At 34.3% G+C, this 19,745-nt stretch overlaps 1 protein-coding gene across 3 annotated transcripts in view; it reads left to right on the plus strand.

Moving 5' to 3' along the window:
* Positions 1-308: 308 nt before the first annotated feature.
* moody (G-protein coupled receptor moody) overlaps positions 309-19,745 on the plus strand; it is a 116,921-nt gene continuing 97,484 nt past the window's right edge. The window contains exon 1 of one of the 3 annotated variants that reach the window (XM_081772168.1): positions 309-1,110. The gene's annotated coding sequence lies outside the window, so the exon portion shown is untranslated. Of the gene's footprint in view, positions 1,111-8,668; positions 8,819-19,745 lie in introns of those variants that run through there. The other 2 variants (XM_081772164.1, XM_081772165.1) reach the window with 2 other exon arrangements.

The following is a 19,745-nucleotide window of genomic DNA, read 5'->3' on the forward strand; positions in this document are numbered from 1 at the left end:
TCTCCATGTAATAAATAAGAATGTTGAAAAACTGCATAATACTATAATTGATTATAGTTGAGTAAATACAATAAAACTTTTGAAATTGCCGGAAATTTGTGGGAAGAGTGATGTCTATTTTTAACCAAGCTTCAAGTATAAATTTATAATCAAAATGCATGTGATCCGTTTCAGTGTCACATTGGAAGCAGCACCACAATCGACCGCTCGCGAAATGACGTTTACGGTGTCTGTGCGGAGGCTTGTAAGCTGGCAACGTTGATCGAAGGGCACATGCCACAATTATTACTGCATCGAATAGCAAGCAGCAGCTGATCTGAAGTTATTCTTCGCATAGAAAAGAGAGCGTGGTACTTGGTGGGATGCTGTGAGGGGAGAGAGAGCAGCAGTCCAACGCATTGTACTGTCACGTGCAGAACAACGATCAAGTTCAAAGGTGGCCGTCCCAGACCCAGAGGTCTCTCTGGCAAAAGGTGGCGTCACTGTTTTTGTTGTGAGGATGATGATGACTGTGTCTGTTTGGTGCTAACTGCTAACCGAAGCACATACTGGACGGGGACTGCTGTTTGCGTTGAGGGCGAAAGCTTCCGTTCTTTCCAACTCCATTCATTCAACAACACATCATAGTGACTATCGGGTTCCTGAATAAACTTCTCACTCTCTCCATACAGGAGGTGTTAGCAAAAGGGGCAATAACCTCTGTTTGTTTCAGGAAAAGTGGTGTCGTATTTCACAAGGGGACCCTCCCCACTTCTTGTGCAATGTTGATGATTCCCTACCTTCTGCCAATGAAACATTGGAAGTGGCTGGAATTTTGGGATCTTTAGCCTACGAGTGTTCATTTTTTTCTCTTTGACTCTCACACAATTGACATTTATGTTTGGTGAAAAACAACAGAAAATGGAATCCAAAAAGAGATTATTTCTCTGTAAGAACTGCTCACTGAAGGAGTAAATGCCGTTAGTTCTGATAGATATTCAGTTTGTTTGCGATTCGATAACGGATATACTGTGAAGTGTTCGAAGCCCCAATACCTCATTTTATAAATTTGTGTTCAATATTGAAAGTGTGTCAGTTATATTTGCTAAACCGTTTAAGACGTTTGAGTTGGTAAGTATCTTTATTTGTTGTATTTTTAACAATGCATGCTAATAATATATCTTATTTTGAAAGAGGTAAAAGCACAGTTTCCTATTTGCATGAAAATACTTCGGTCCCTGTTGTCTCTGAAACAGTGTTTCTTTCAGAAAAAAATGTTCCGGGGGCATACTTAGTATTCGGAGGGAAACATACTATTTTCACACGGTACTATTCTATTTTTTTATTATATTATAGATGTATTATTTTGGTCTCCTCCGAGGAGCACTTTCAAAGCTCCGAGGGGGCAGTGCCCCCCCAAAAAAAATGTCTGGAAGAAACACTGCTCTGAAAGATCCTCATTAATAACAATAACATAAACAATAAAGATAATTTATTTTTGTGTTTGTTGCTGATATAATTTAGTGCATGTCCAGTTTTCTTTCATGAATTTATTCCAATTTCGAAAAGCGGGAGACCCGGGATCAACTGCTTGCGGGAGTTCATATGGTTCGGATCCCACGTCTTATATAACCTCACTGATGAAAAAGGCGCTAAACTCATATCAATTTTCGAATATAAAATCACTCATTCACGTTTTTCATTAAAGATTTTTCTCTGTCGTCACTAAAAAAAGAAAAAAAAAAGAAAAAGGAGATATAGACTAAACTAAGAAAGAAAGCGAGATAATATTTTTAAAATATTATTAAAATTTTGTACAATAGTAGAATGAAAAAAAAAAGTCTTCAAAGAAATATTTATCTATCGATAGAGCTCGAGCTGAGCCAAATGACATCTTTAAGAATAAAATTATTATGCGTAGTTTACGAGAAAAATCAACAAAACCCAAATTTTTGTAGCGGTAAAAAAAAGTGTTATTCGTGACCAACAAAAAAAAGTAAAAAAAAAAAAAAAAACAGGCTCAGAAATACGCCACTTATTAAGTTAAAACTGATACTAGAATATATAAGCCCATTAAGCATTTTATTATGGAACTAGCAAGAGAACAGTACCTCCTATAGTAAATGAGATAGAATAACCTCAACTTACCATTAAGACCTAAACTTTAATTTCAATCTGAGTTTAACGTCTTTCTTGTAATAGCTGTTCCCATATATGATTTTTTGTAGGATAGATTTATGTGTTATTCAGTTTGTACGGCTCTGCTCCTTACATGTTAGGCTAAAGGAGACGATGAGAGATAATAATACAGTAAAGAAGATCATGAGACTCATATATGAATAGCCAGTTTTCTAAATGTCCTTTTATTATAGACAACGAACATTTCTTTGCTACTGTGCAGGTTGCACATATTGCATAGAAATTAGGGAATGCTATCCTCCTAACTAGGTATATATAAAACTACATGAACTGTCATTAAAACGTCGGTCGTGGAAAATAACGTTGGATGTGGAATGATTGTAGCTTCCCGGGACTAATCCACAGGAAAACTGCCAAAAGTAAATGTTTTTAATTTTTAGGGGGTCTAAAGGTGAAATGAAAAATCTCCATGTTATTTAAATTTGCGTTTTCTTGGGATACAAAATCTTATCTTTTAGGTAGTTGAAATATGAAAAAGAAACTTGAAATTCACTAAAATTGTGGGTTTAAGAGGTGCGAGAGTTTGGGGGCAAAGCCCCCAGCTGACCAAATTCAGGAAATATTAAGAGCAAATGCACGAAATTAACTTTTGATGCGAAGGCCGATACATAAGAGATGCGAGGCAGTAGGTCGAGGAAACGCTGGGGTCTGGGAGTGGAGCCCCGAATGACCAAAGGCACCGTTAAATTGGAATGCTTTAAAGTTTTTTTTTTCTTAATCGAAGAAACCATAGTTTTGGAGAGACTATAGGCTAGATAGAAATTTTTTATTCGTATCCTAAGAGGGGAGGAAGAGGCTTCAAAGGGAAAGAAGTGGATATAGAATAATATCTCAGGAATTTCCCGTAATACGAAGATGAAACTTGGTATGTAACGTCATTTCTAAAAGCAAGTTGACATGCACATATGGCTTACAGTCTACAAAAAGTACTGTGGGGTGAGACATCCCTAGGGAAGTGGGAAGGAAATAACGTAAAAATAACATAAGATGATAGATATTATTTATTTATTTATTTGCCATCAACACAACAGGCATAAGTCCAATTATAGTGTTGGTGTATTACATAATACATTTACAATAGTTTTCTTAAACATAAAGTCCATATTGCAGATGTCAATTTCTTTATGTTTGATACATATTTTGTTATAAGTAGAACACATTCCCCAAATTGGTGATTTCAATAATACGTTGGTCCTTGCTTTTTTGCAATAAAACAGACTAGAGTTATTAGCACGAGTTTTAAGTGTCGGGACATGAAAATTTAATGTTGATATGAGATCCGTACAATTAAATTCGTTTTGTACTATTTTATGGAGAAAAATCATATCTGTCACATTCCGCCTTTGTTCAAGTGTAGGGATACAGAAGTTGTCTATTAATGTTAGATAATTTTCATAATATGGATAGATTCCAGTTGTCTTGTACGTCAAGTATTTGATAAATTTAGATCGGACCTTTTCCAGTTGGTGTCTGTATTGCTGTTGTGATGGGTTCCAAATCACAGCGGCATATTCCAGTTTTGATCGGACATAGGCATAATACATTTTTGTTAGTGTAGTACTATTGTTAAATTCCTTTCCAATTCGAATTATGAACTCTAACATCTTGAGAAATTCGTTAACTATGTTCTCTATATGGTTATTAAATGTCAATTTCGTATCAAATATAACTCCAAGATCTTTGACTGAATTTAATCTATTTAGTAAGATCTGATTCATTGAGTAATCAAACTCTATTTGACTTTTGTTTCTGGTAAACGATAAAATGTTACATTTGTTTATGTTTATATTAAGTTTGTTAAGAGAACACCAATTAGCAATATTTTCCATGTCACGTTGTAAATCGAGACATTCATGGATGGTCTTTATCCTACCGTATATTTTGAGGTCATCAGCAAAAAGCAATTTGTTACTTAATAATATATGATCAGAGAGATCGTTAATGAATAAAAGGAACAATAACGGACCTAGATTAGAGCCCTGGGGAATTTCAGAATATGCAATATAATCAGATGATTTATATTCTTTGTAGATAACAGTTTGTTTTCGATTATTTAAATATGATGAAAAGAACTTGGTCAAGGGATCAAGAACTTAGTGTCGAATGCATAGTTTTCGGGATCGCTGAGATGAACATGGTATCTAAATCCAAGTTCAGTCCCATCGGCTTGGAGTGGGAGCGAGAAAGGGTGAAAAATAAAATGTCCAAAAGGACCGGTATATAGTTTTTGGAGTAGATAAACCATTGGCGATGTTAGCTTTTAAATCTTGGGGGTCGAATGAATCAAAATTAAAATTCTCTTTCCGACAAAAGTTATACAAAGTAGTATAGTTTCTTTAAATATATTTGACTAAAATCTGGGGGGACGCGACCCCCGATCCCTCGCTAACGACGCCCGTGGATAAGCTGGTTAATGATAGTTCCAAAGACATTTAAGATCAAAACGTAATCAAGAACGTGCACGCCAGCTGGCCCGGGAATAAAAACGGATAACGCCAAAGGCGTCGCTCGTGGATATTTATTTTACTCAATACTTTATTTTTGACAAGAGCAACGCATAAGACGTTGCTTTTCATTATTTATGATTCGTTATTTATTCCACTCCATTCTTATTTCCTGAAAAGGGTGTTGATTTTCGTTATTTATTCTACTCCGTTCTAATCTTCTGACAGGACAACGATATTTATTCAGTTCTTTAGTTTCTAATAGATTATGCATAAACACTATGCAACACCAGGTAGTATTTCACTGGTGTGGGAGATCCGGATTCAATTCCCGTCGGAAACTCATGTGGTTTGGATCCGACGTTAAGCAGTAGATCCAAATCTTATATAGCCTTGCTGCTGAAAGGGGCGTTAAAGTCAAATCAATCAATCAAGCAGGCGTTTCAGCTAGTAGATTATAAACAGGATACAGATAGCTACCATTAAGATCACCATTAAACACAAAGAAAGGTGCCCACAGAGAGTTATTAGGTGCAGTTTGCGACCATAAGATGGTTTAAAGGGGACAATTTTTCATTGAAAACGGTACAAACAAACTGTAGAATGGTAAATTTTGGAAGGTTGCGCCCAAGTCCTTGGGAACTTGTATCCCTTATTCCCTTAGTCTGTTCCCAATCCCCCATTTCCTCCCTTTTCCGTTCATTTGACTGCTACGTTTTAAAATGTTATTCTAATGATTTTAATCAAAAATCATATTTCATTTTAATTCATTTTGTATTATCCTAATTGTAGTTGTGACAAGCACAAGATGTTCCAAATCACATTGTTAGCTTTAGAGAAACCTGTGCATTCAATGTATTGTTTTCATGTGTGTAGTAATTTTGACAGTATCTAGGCGTCACATAGAGAAAACACGTGATGAGTTTGGCAGTACAGTTTCGTATTCACGGTCACGAATCTGTGATCGCTGCCATATAAAGTTTGGAATAAAACAGTAAGAAAAGTCGAATTTGGTAGATTTAGAGAGTTGCCATTGCGCGTGAATAAAAAGTTCACCGGCTGGTCTAGCATCTATAAATACCTATTTTTGTTTAATCTCCAAATAGAAACAGGCTTACATTTAACAACTTACAGTTGCTTAACAATAGCTTTAATTACGTAAGTGTATAGCCTACTCAATATATAGCATAATATACAGATATACAGTTTCTATTATTAAGATATAAAAATGGCATAGATAAATAGTTGACAAAATAATAGAGGAAGATAACAGTCTTTTTTTCTTTTAGCGTTTTTCATCTTATTTTTATCACCTTTTCTCTTCCTTTTTTTTCTGTGAAAACTATCCCTGAAAATCCTGAAAATCTTAATCCTGGCTTTTATTAAATGGCCCACTTTTTAAAATGTTCATATTGTTTGATGTATTGAAGTTAATATCTCTCTCTCTCTCTCTCTCTCTCTCTCTCTCTCTCTCTATATATATATATATATATATATATATATATATATATATATATATATATATATATATATATATATATATATATATAAATTGGTACCGAGCGTACTGACTGACAACCTTCATTTATGATTAGTCTTGCAATTTTTATGTTTACTGTATATCTGATTGGATTCAATTGCAGTCAGGAAGTGAACTTTCCACTCGTATAGGAATTTGCTGACTAAGACCTTAGAACTGTGAATACTTTCACAAGTGATCACAAGTGTGATGGGGTACAGTATGAAAAAACGTTAATTCCATGATTTCTTAACTCGTGTACAGTATTACACACACTATTTCAAAATTATTCGACTTTTTTTTATAACCCAGATTTTCGAAAGCTTTTCTCAGTAATTTGTGTTACACTTTGTATAACATTTGTGTTTGACAATGTCCTATAATTGTAATTTCTTTCCAAAACCGTTTTGAAAACTTTATTTTATATCAGACGCGCATCCAGACTTTTTTGATGGAGGGGGTGCGAAGTTCAGTGGCGGATCGAATGCTATAAGACACTACACATTATATAGTATTGAACTGGTGTTATTCTACGTAGTTAGTTTTATTAAGAAAACAGTCTCTCTCGAGTCACTAAGATTGGACGGAGTCCGAAGATGGTGGACTCACCACGGGTGTCCCCCTCGTGCAAACAAAGCGCAAGTATTAAAAAAAAAAAGTTTCGGGGGTACCCTGGCCCAGTGGACTCCCTCCATGGATTTACCCCTGATGTCGGGTCACGTTTGTAAGTCTTAAATGACGTAAGGCCTAAAAATATTGGCACAAGTACTAAATTTTAGGTCTTCTGCAGTTTAGTACTACTGTATACGAGGATCATCACAGTTTAGGATTTGTGTTGTTTAGGACTAATGTCCCGTCCCTTATCTCAAAGTCTCGTACGAAATTCGAATATCCTGTGTGGACATCTTAATCAATCACTGCCACCCCTTTTTCTTTCATTCTAAGCCAAACATCTAGAAACACTTAAACACATGTTTAAATATCGTATAATTATATCAAATCTGTGCTCATTTAAAACAGTGTAATTAACATTAGAAAAACAACATTATAAAAATATGTAAACCTAATCAATATATTACAATATGTACAAAATCTTCTTTGTTTCAAAAGTTCATCGAATGGTCCTACAATTCCTCATTTCTTTACACAATTTATTAACCATAATATCTAAATGAAAATATCAGTTTAACGTCCCACTTATACGCCCTTTAGGATAAGGAAGACCATGATTAACGCAAGTGAATGATGATGGAAGAATTTGGTAGAATGAGAAAGTGAGAGGAAACGGGAGTGCCCCGAGAAAACTCGCGGACACGATTTGTCCAACACAAACTTTACTTGGCTGGGATCAAACCAGGGACCCAACTCACCAGAGATAAGCGCTCTATCATTGACCTATCGTGCTCCCACCATAATAATCTACTATATTCAACAAAATACTCTTCGTAGTGTCCAGACAATTAAAGACATATGAAATAACACAAATGTACTGTATAATAAGACGTATTTACAAAGTAAAAGCCTATTTATAATAATTTCCAAGAGTTTTGCTTTGTATAAATTAAACAAAAACAAACTATTTGTAGGGCAAAACAACATATTAACATTTAAAAACTACGTACATGTGACAGTTTCACCAACTAACTCTTTGGCTTCATCAGACACTATCTGATATGTAGTATGTACTGTAGTTTTTTTTTTTTTTTTAATGTGAATATATTGTTTAGCTCAACAAATAGTTTATTTGTGTTCAAGACCAAGTAAATCTTCAATACGTAAGGGATTCCCAGATGGGATTTTTCATTACAGTATAATCATTGTAATCCTGACTCCCTTTATTTTCCACATTTTTTTTTCCTTTCGGATCATATTAAGTGTCACATTTAAAATAATTGGGCACCGTTTATGTATTAAAGTATTTTATAAATATTAAAAGACTTGCTTGCTTCTCAAAATTACAACTTTCTCATTGTTATTTTGTGTTAATAAAAGGTTAGAAGAATATATATAATAAAATTTTAGAACCTTAAGGTGCTGGTCTAACGTTTATGAGATAACGCAAGGAACATATCATTGCCGAGTTGTTTCATTCCATAACTTGAACCAAAAACCTCATGTTTATGCCGTACAACGCGACGATTCGCTCCGATATATTTTTTTTTAATAAATATGAAAAATTTATAAAAGAAGTTTCTTAAAAAATATCGATATCTGATTTATAACTTCTTTCATGACGAAATAAATTATTGGGTGATTGGCTTGTCTATCAACATCGTTTACTCTTGCTACTAGACCACGCAGCTGAAAAAAAAAATGATAACAGAAATAGTCAGTCAGTCAAATGACGCACATGTGGAAAATGAAATGATGCGTGAATCATCTGAAAATAGTGACTCATAGCCTACTGTTATATTCACAATTGTACTTTTAAAAATAGAATTATCACAAGTTAAAATCTGAAAGAACATTTAGCTCCTGTATGAAATATTTTTCTTTTATTTGGGAAAGAAAAAAAATACTTTAGAGAGAGAAAAATGGTTATGAGTAGAATTTGCGCTGATTGTGCTTTTCACTGCCAATGAAGTGAGAGAGGGCCATTTTGTTTCCGCTTGTGCTGATGAGTCAAAAATGAAGCTAGAGTCTTCGTAACGTTTTTTTGGAGAAACATTTTCTTAAGGTATGTAGATCAAACTAGTCATTTATGTGCTGATGGTTCCATATCGAAGAAGTACAAGCGCTAAGTTATTGTTGTTCTTGATATAAATTACCAAAAGGAAATAGCGAAGTTTCGTCTTAAAATAGCATGTCTAAAATGGTGCTTTAGAAAAATCCATTGCAATTGATCGAGCAGAATGAGCGTTGTTACCGAAAACTAACGAAAGTCATTACCAGGCGAAGACAATATTCATGTAATCAGATTGAAGACTTTTGGAACATCATTCTACAATAAATTCCGTCTTCTTTCCTCCAGGAAATGGACCGGAAGTTTCAACTCGTCTGGACACATAAAACGCACGAACTTCTTTTTTCTTCTTAAGGGGAAAAAAAAGTTCTTTGTTAAATGTGAACATGATGGCTCCCGTATTGTCATCAAAGTGTATTCATAGCTATCGATAGAATGGTGTTCGTTCCTTTGGAAAGACTCAGTAAAGAAATGCAATTCTGTTGGATGATCTCCTGGATCTTAGCTTCTAGAAAATAACATTTTAAACATTGAGAAAGGAGCTTATCTAGTGACGAAACACAATTCTGTCGGACGACGACGGAGTTTTTATTTTATTTATTTATTTAAGGAAAGTTTTACACCGTTATACTGGTATCGAGTGACATTTCTTAGCGTACGAGTATTAACAACAATAGAGCAACAAAGTGGAATGAAACTACGAGGAATTTAAGAAGGATTTCTAATCACGTAGAAGAATCTAGAGTGTTTACCGGCAAGCTAAATGCATCTGCAATGCGGTAATCAATGTATACGAGTGATACTAGTAACACTGTACAAATTAATCATGAAACATAATAATGTTTCAACTGAACTTTTTTTTTTTTTTTTTAAATAATATTTCGGAATTGATTCGTCGCTCCTTTCCCATATTAAAATACACATCTAATAAATAGAAAAGTACTGTTTTATCCTCAATTTTATAGTTGGAGGATGTAATGAGAATTTTGGGATGTTAGGAGGAGCATTTAAATCTGTATCTATAAAAAGAGTAAATCCACTTACACACTGATTCACTCATCAACAGACGTCTTAAATTATTAAGTGCAGAACCTTGAAATTTTGTGTAAAATATCTCTTTCCACTCTGTACTGTAGATAAGACGGAATTTTGTGAAATTTGTATCCTAAGAGGGGATGGAAGTGCTTGAGTGAGTTTTTGACGTTTTGCAGATCTCCGATTTGTACCCTAAGCTATAGATCAGGTAGAGTTTTGCGTAGTAGGTTCCTAAAGGGGAATGGGGAGAGGTTGAATAATCTTTTACCACTCACCAGATTTCTGAAACTACGTATTATGCGTAACTTTGAAATTTTGAATAAATGTTCTGCTTGCACCCTAGGCTGTAGCAAAGATGGCATTTCGCGAAATACTTATCTTAAGAATTGGTGGGGAGGGAATTTCATTTTTTTTTTTTTTTCATTCATCAGATTCCCGAAACTGCTAGGCATAGCAACTGGCAACTTTGCATAAATGTTATCTTTGCACTATATTCGTGTAACCAGGTCTCCAAAACTATTGAGCGCAGTACCATATATATATACATTGATAAACTTGGGAGGGGGAAATGGCTTAGGTTATACGCACAGAGTTTCTATGCGTATGATGTGATAGATAACGTCGTCCATGAGCGCTTTAATTCCTGTTTCTCTCATCTTCCTCTATTTCTCTTGACATCGATCACTCGCAGCCTATAAACAGACAATGTGACGTTAAATCTAAATCTAAATCTAAATCTAAATAATAATAATAATAATAATAATAATAATAATAATAATAATAATAATAATAATAATAATAATAATAATAATAATAATAATAATAACTTTATATCAACTTTGAATAATAAGATTTGGAATGTATAAATTTTGGACAATTTTTGCGCTAACCGCCTGCATTAACCTACAGAGCATAACAGTGGGACATATACTAGAAATTTCTTAATTTTTTTATTGTTTTCAGTTATTAGTTTATTTTATGACATGTTGTACATACCAAGAGTACACTTATTATTAGGATGACATTAGTGGGTCTAATAAGATTGTAATGTTAATACGTCCGTTGCGCCACACGATAACTCTTGAACAAAAGCAAATTTTTGAATTCTGGTTTTTGGCAATAGAGAGCTAAAACGATTTTCTCAGCCAAGTTCGTTAATCAGTCAATCCGTTACCATCTTCACCGTTAACGGTGACTACTACGACTATCCACATCTAGGGCTCCCAGACGCCCCCGTTTGAGGCGGGACAGTTCGAGATTTACACAATTTGTCCCGCCACCCAAGAAATTATTCGAAACTTCGAATGTCCTGGTTTCCTGACAAAATAAAAGTTAATAACATTCGTACGATATTTTAAAAAATATCGCTTTTAATAGTCATCGATACTCAACTAGTAGATATAATCTACTTTTGTCACTCACTTTTGGGGAATGTGATCTAGTACTAAATCAATTCTGATAATTCAGCAAGAAGCAAGTGTATAATTATGAATGTTCTTATAAATTTCCATATGATATCTCGATTTTGAAATTTAGAAACATGGATGCTCTAAGCTCTATCCATATCCCATTCATTCATAAATATTCGTTTCGAGCAACGCTAATATGCAAACTTTTAAAACACTGAATAAATAAGGGTTGCATAAACATCTAGGCGAAGATATTGATACATTCTTAATCCGTATTATAAACTCAAGCCCATTCATAAATAGACGTTTTGTATTATCCCCTTTAAAGGTTTAAGCAGGGTTTATTTTCTATTATTATTATTATTATTATTATTATTATTATTATTATTATTATTATTATTATTATTATTATTATTATTATTACAAGAACTACGTATAATTCTGAAAACATTAAGTAAAAGACAGATACAACTAAAGAGTTAGCTTGAGCTCCCTCATGGCTTTGTGCGCAGCGTAAGAGCTTTCGGCGCGGGAGACCCGGGTTCTATTACCGGCGGAAGCGTATGTAGTTCGGATCCTACATTTAAGCAGTAAGTACACCTTTCATATAATCTCGTTGCTGAAAGAGATGCTAATCTCAAATCAAATCAAAAATGGTCATTTTAGGGTATTATGTTATATTAACCATAGCATGTACTGTCCTCTTGCTAGTGTCATAATGAAAATATTGATAGGGTATCAGTTTCACTTTAATAGGTGACGCGATGTTGGTATTTTCATGGTGTTCGCCACGAGTGACATGTTTTGACGCCATAAAAATTCGTGTTTGGCGATTTTTCTCGAAAACTGCGCATAAGGATTTACCATTTTGTTCAGCTCAAGGGGATCTGTCATTTGATATACAGTATATGTCTCATGTTTGAATATTCTTTTTGTATAATGCTATTGCAGAATTACGTATCTTTGAGTTATTTGTAAGATAACTAGGAGTGGGCAGTACAATACAGTGCAGTGGTAGAAAAGCTGTAACATCCACTATATACGGAGTTCACCCTTCGTAAACCCATTTCCCCATGTCATCATCCCTCAAAGGTTCATTTGTGGGAACGTTGGAAGTCCAACAGATGTAATAGGTTATTCATTTCAACAGCTCTCTGTTGTCAGAGAGAAGTTACTAGTGTATGTCACATTAGTTAATTCCTATGGGAACACGCTTCGAAAATTTCTCGTATTTCTATATTTAGAATAAAATAGTACTTCCACATGTTTTAGGTTGTCCATAGCTTACAGTTAGTACATTGCATGGTGAAAATACTTGTGAAAGAACAAACCTCGGTAATCATCGGAAATGTCTCGTTTTGATAAATTTGTGACGAGAGACTTCCGTTTTAATAAAATGGGATGTTGATTCAATCCATGCTAATACTGTAAGAAGATTTTGAATTGTCAGAATGTGTCATGTATTCTCTTGATCGATAGAAAAATTATATATGTATATATATAAAGTTTAAACCTAAAATACTGTTAAATTTCTCTGAACGTTGATATATTGTTTTTATTATCTATTGTTCGCTTGTATCTGTTGTACATTTCATTGACCAGCGTATAATTGTGGTAGACCAATATTTAATAATCATTTTTAGATAAACTTTAATATTAGACTTCCAAACTATGCTATACATAAGTGTCGGAGTCTTATGCTATAGCTATATCCATCCATCCGTCCGTCTGTCTGTCTGTCTGTCGAATGGACTCATACCAAAACAGTAAGAGATTGCAAGAAGCGGTCTTTTGCAATCAATTCAGCGTCCAAATAATAGGTTCCATCTGTTTCATTCTATTCAAACCGGAAGTGGTAGGAAGTGGTAGAACCAGGGTTGGCTGGTTTAAACCAAGGTTTAAACCAGCTGTTTTTTTTTTCAAAAAAAAAAAAAAAACTGGTTTAAACCAAAAAACGAAAAATGTTCGTAAAAGTGTAAGTGTTTGTAAAATCTTGATGAACACACATTTGTGAGTTATCACGTTTCACTCCCGTATATTATTCGTATTATATTCAGACCTAAATTCCCCATTCATTACTCAAAAAGATTATACTACAAAAGCAACTTTTTTTTACAAGTTTATTTTGTGATTTTTTTGTAGTTGTTACTATTGTTATGTAATTGCAATCGAAGAAAAATTTTAAATATTGTTTCGTTTCAATGTTTACTATTGATAAAATACATCGAAAATGCCGTACTTTTGTGTGTGTGTGGGGGGGCATACAGACCCCACGAGAGGCATTTAGTGAAATAAGTATCTTTGGTATCTATTTATGTATAAATGAGTTTGAGCCAAAGTGGACTCAAATAATTCGTATCTTTATTCACTTTTCTTATTGATATACAGATTAAGTCGGTGTATTTCTTTAATTTGGACCAATAAAAATCGTTGTTAACTAACTTGAACTAAATTAGTTCTTCTGTACTCCGTAGTACTTTGAAATTGTTCATATGTAATTCTGTGTAATGGTTTCACTTGTGCAACTGTTTATCTCTTTGTCCTTCTGAAATGACTCTTGACAGTTGTATTAAGAAGCATGTAAAGATCAGTATAACGTTTTTTTTTTTTTTTTTTTTTTTTTTATCAGGATTCCTTCGTGAGTGAGTCGGCAGACGTATCGCATTTGTGGCCAATTAGTCCTGGTTCTGAGTTCAAATGGAGGACAATTTCTCTCGGATGTAACTCGAGAAGCGGTTTTTATTTCGCTTTAAGCTTATGTGACCCCTTCCAGCATAACCCGGTTGTTGCATAATAACATCAAGGCGAAACAAACTTATTTCTGCCCATATATGATATGAATATATAGAGCAAATCATTTAAACCATAAAAACCTGGTTTAAACCAAAAAACCGTTTGTTTTTTTTTTTTTTATTTTTTTAATAAAAACCATGGTTTTTGCCAACCCTGGGTAGAACCTTCATTCCCGGTTTCAGTGTTGATCAGCAGAGAATGAAACTGGTAATAAAAAGCGACAACCTTTTTGCTGAAATCGATTCAACATCGCAGCAAAGCATGCCATTACTCTAACACTCTAACGAGACCGAAATATAATAAAAATTTACTAGTACTTTTGGTTCGAACATTGATATTCTAGAGTAAAAGTGATGAGATATCGATTTTTTTTTTTTTTTTAAAGAATTCTGCGTTTCATTAATACAGGTTCAATTTTGTGCAATAACCTTCCATTGAAATCGGAATTGGTAGAAATCAACTGTGTACAGTCTCAACGTTGATAACAATACAACAAACAATACAATACTTAGCGACAAGTTGTTTTCTTAGAATCGATTCAGAGTTTCAAGGAAAGATATTTGCATCTGTTTACGGACTGTCCTATCAAGTTTATCTTATAAGAGCTCAATGAGTAACAAATTCGGTGACTGTGGTAACTATGACATTTGTTGGTGATGAAAGCATCTTCTTTGCAATGCAGATAATTACTGTATAGCTTAGAAGAATGTTTGAGATGGTAATCCTCTTGTAGTACAAAGTTACTGCCCCAAATCCGCGTTCCTGGGTGGAATTCCATGCCTCACTTAAACATTGTGAAGAACAGTTTTGTCCATTATTTCACTAATTCAAACTAAATTATCAACTTGCTATTCTGTAAAAGATCCCCAAACAATAACGCTACGTTCTGCGCCCTTTGCTTTAGGTATTACAGCGTCGGGGTGAAAATGCTCTTCGGGACGACGACATATAAACTTCTAGCATTGGAAAGCGTAAAGGTGGAACTTAGATTCATTACTCCTTTAATGAAACTCTCTCAGCGAAGTAAAGAAACAAAATAACAAGAAAACATATATATTCTATGGATTATTCCTTGACTAATGATTCAGCTTGAGCTCCTTCGTGGCTAAGCAGTTAGCGTACTCACCTTTGGCGTGGGATACCTGGGTTCAATTCCTGCCGGGAACTCATGTGGTTCGGATTCCACGTTAATCAGTAGGCTCCGTCTCATATAGCCTTGCTGCTGAAAAGGACAGTAAACTCAAATTCAACTCAACTCAATAATTCAGCTTATCTCTGGACAAGTTTTGAGTATTGCTCTCTAGAATTCGATTGACTTATTTTAAATATTATTCCTTCATACAAAATACATTGACAAATAGATAAAACGTGCTTCCATCTATTGGCTAAACCTCTAAACTCACCCTAAGTGAAATATTCAAAAGCCTGTTTACATTAAACTTATGAAAAACAAGTGAGAAAGAGGTAGCTAACTTAAGAGGATCAAACTAAACTTATAAATATGAAGAAAAAATTATATATTAACATCACCCACACCATTCAGTTTTAAGTTTACAGACTCCAGTAACCAGAGTCCAGTAAATCTGGCTTTTTAGCGCCTCAACAACTAGATTTTCTAATACTTTTATTTCAGAACTTTATTGCAGTAGTTCTGTATTTCATTCTTTTTTTCTTCATAATATTCTGTTTTACGTAGGTTTGGAATTGGAGGCGACTCCCACACAATGTAGGTGGAGAGAATTAATTATCCCCTTATTTGTGTCGTTCACTTTCCTTTTTCTATGAATATTTTGCATCTGAACTGGTGTATCTTTAGTATATATATATATATATATATATATATATATATATATATATATATATATATATATATATATATATATATATATATATATATATTGTATTAATATTGTCCAAGTAATTTTATTAGGACTCAGATTTAAACTGTTTCTTTCTGTAGCGCGGGCTGCCAACTTCTATACTAATGCTACTCTTAATCCTCAGATTATGTTTTTCTTTCTTTTGATAAGTATGTATTTCCACGAATACGTGGCTCCAGAAGTGTAATAGACGAATACAGGGAAAACGTCGTATAGACACCTAATGTTTGTATAGTCCAGCTAATATTGTAATGATAATAAAATTTTTATACTAACTTTACATTTATAACAGAATGAGCATATACAGGGATGGGTATAAGTATATTTTTGAAAACAGTCGATTGTATACATAACTACAAAAATTTTTAGCATTAGATAACTACATGGTTGGTTGATAGATTAGGAATTTTAGCCCCCCCCCCTTTCAGCAGGAAGGCTATATGAAGATTTGAACCTACAGCTTAACGTAGAATCCGAACCACATGAGTTCTACCGGGAATTCAAATACGAGTGCCCTGTGTCAAAGACACGTGTGCTAATCATACGAATACAGTCATGAAGAAGCTCTATGATTACATGGAATGTGCAGTGTACTGTTAATGTCATACGTAACGAGAGTCCGGGTCATAAGAACCCACCTTTCAACAAAATATGGAAAAATTAACATTTACTATATAAGAGTATGTGTAGGAGTCACACTTGTCATGAAACTGTCTTGGGTGCTTGAACTCTTACACCTTGATGGCACTCACTGCTGGTCTAGTGATTAGCGCATATGGACTCAGATTCGATTCCTGATTTCACTAGCGTTTAACGAGAAGGAAGTTGTCCGAAGATGAGAGAAGTATCAATCAATAGAACTCCTCAGCTGAACAAAATTATATAGCTAAGAGTAATTCCTCATGCGTAGTTCTCGAGAAAATCGAGCAAAGCTTTTTTTCTTTCGTGTAACTTAAAATTTTTTGCTATATGGTAACTATGACACCTATTAATCTGAAAGAGATCCCAAAGTATATTTTCATCAAACTTTTCATTATGGCACTACACGGTATGGTTCATGAGATACAACACAAAATTATGATTAGCTCTTAAACTTCAACTGTTGTTCAACTATAACATTGAGCAAATATAAGACATATAGCAATGGATAGATGGTATCGGGCGGAACAAAATGAAAACCTTGAAAATAAACTCTGATGCGTAGTTTTCGAGAAAAAACATACTTTTGTGGCGTACGTCGTTCGTTCTCAATGTGATGCAGTTGATTCTTTTCTGCTGGAATAGATTATCTCTATAGTTATGCACTGTATATGAAAAACGCACTGTTAATCAGTAGATCGAATCTATTGTTACTTAATTTCTCCTAACATTGACGCATGAGCAGGGAAGTAATATACCATATACCCACCAGATATGGCATACATCAACGAAAACTTAGCTCATGACCCACTGACCCACCACCCACCGTGACCCACTCTGACCCATCACCCACCATTATCCACTCTGACCCACCACCCACCAAAACTCATCGTCATAAACTCTGACCCATGATCCACGCCCTCCTCTCCACTGACTAAAGAGGTTACACTTGTAATTAAAGAAAAGGCTATGAAATTATCACTAATCAGAGTTTGAATTTCTACTGTCAATTGCTCAAGCACCGGTCTGTTACAATATTGGTGGATCTGTCCTTTATGATATAAAATGCTAAATTGTTTGTCATACGATGAATTTCAATTTAATTATCGTGCATAATTATTTCCTTGTTCAATTGTACATAGTGGAAAATAGGATGAAATTTGGAAGGTCTCAAATAGGTTTATCTCTGATACCCACCTAATATTTTTATAGTCCTGCGTATATGGTGTGTGTGTGTGTGTATGCGCTATATTTTTTAAAACAGTCGAGAGTATATCTACCAAAAGTTCTAGTATTACATCACTGCGATATACATAATCTATACTACGACAAACGTACTACTTGCAATTGTAGTAAGGACTAAGGAATCAAGAAAAGAAAAAAAAGAAAAGAAAAGAAAAGAAATACCAAGTACCCATTGGCGTCGACTTCGATGCTTGGTATAGATATAAAATCACTTAGATTAAATGAAAAGACAAACATTTTTACTCTGATTGATAAGTATTACGGTATATTGATCTCTTCTGAGGATTTTTTCCCCCCTGGTCTATGTTGCCATGGCGTTGCTATTTCATTGAAATACTAGTGTTATTATTGTAGTAGCAATAAATTGTTACTTTTCCAGTAAACTACTCCAAAATAGATAAAGTTGAAGCAGTGCTTCGAGGGGTGAGAATGAAAAAGAAGGGAAAAGGGTAGTGTATCCGAAGTAGAGACAAACATATGGCGTTTAAACAGAACATTCGACAGGTTCCAGACATGCGGGTAGGCCTTCGGGGTGGATGCTAAGTTAAGTACAGGAAGCAAAGAAGTAAGGGGCTGCACTTATTAAATGGGAGAAAAAATGAACCATCACCACTTGTAGGCGAAAAGACAGATAGACTTCTCTCGTCAGTATCAAGGAAGGAAAAAAACAAACAATAATTTCTCTATTTCTATAAGACGTAAAGAATGATACGTAGATAATTAAATAGAACAAATATGAAATCTCATTTTTTCTCCTTGAGTGATGAAAAATAACAATCATTTGACTAGTAAACTCTCGTACTTTTCCTACAGTAGTTTTAGCATAGAAAAGGGTCCCTATCCAAAAGATCTATCCAAGAATCTATACAAAGGAAATTCCTCTGGTTTTAGTTTACCGCGCCAATAATCCTGTGTAGTAGGCTAAGTGACTTATCATCAAAGAAACTCACAAAGAAATGTGGAAAGGAAATAAGCTTATCATAATTTAGGTTATTTCATATCTTCTACCATTGTGCACTTATGGAGACTGTTCTCACCGTAATCTAGCCTGGAATCACACTTGGTGGTCTAACTAGAGATGCACAGAAAGTCAGCTTTTTTGGTATGATAGTTTTTCCCAATAAACACCGACCTTTTTGACGAAAATAACAGAAACTTTTGTTTTTGAACCTTGTATGATTTTCTTATTTGTATCTTTTGTTTTCCTGTAGTGGATTCCACAATTAGGACATTCATATTTGCAAGTTCCACATTCAGTCCTGACTTGGCTGCCTTGATTGGCTTTCAAACTGCACTGCATTGGTTGCCAGCTTGTGTAAGTTATACAAGTAATAGATCTATATCACAGGTGTCGTTTTGGTTGCCTAACCATCTTATCAGCACCTGATAGACACTTTGTCATATGTCCGTTAAAAAAAAAAAAAAAATACTCTGAGTTTGATATTCGATTGAAACCTAACAGGGGTATATATACTGGGCTTGAAAAATCCCGTGCGTGATGGCGAGTGGGTCTGGTCCCTAAGAACATATAGGGTTATATGTCAATTTGTCTTTATGTTATTATGGCGACTTTTTTTTTTTTCAATTGGCTCCTAGATTAGAAGAAAATTTTTCGAGCATCATATACTCATTGTCAAAAAGTCTGAGCATACTACTGATTTTTCAATATTTTCCAAATAAAAGACATTGTTTCTATAGAAAACAACCGTATTTATTGGTACTATTATTTTGTAAACTAAACAACGTTGTTCATATAAGGGTACAAAAATGCATGATCTTGTTTACGTTGATACACACTTATCGAGGATTATAACGCACGCACAGTTATTTTTTAAAAAATAATAACAACGCATTGAGAATAATAGGGCGAAAAGATATTGTTCGTAGTGTAGTTTAATCTCTGGAGTTAACATTATGAAA

Source organism: Thermobia domestica, chromosome 9 (genome assembly GCF_964235325.1).
Source record: "Thermobia domestica chromosome 9, izTheDome1.hap1.1, whole genome shotgun sequence".
Taxonomy (NCBI): domain Eukaryota; kingdom Metazoa; phylum Arthropoda; class Insecta; order Zygentoma; family Lepismatidae; genus Thermobia; species Thermobia domestica.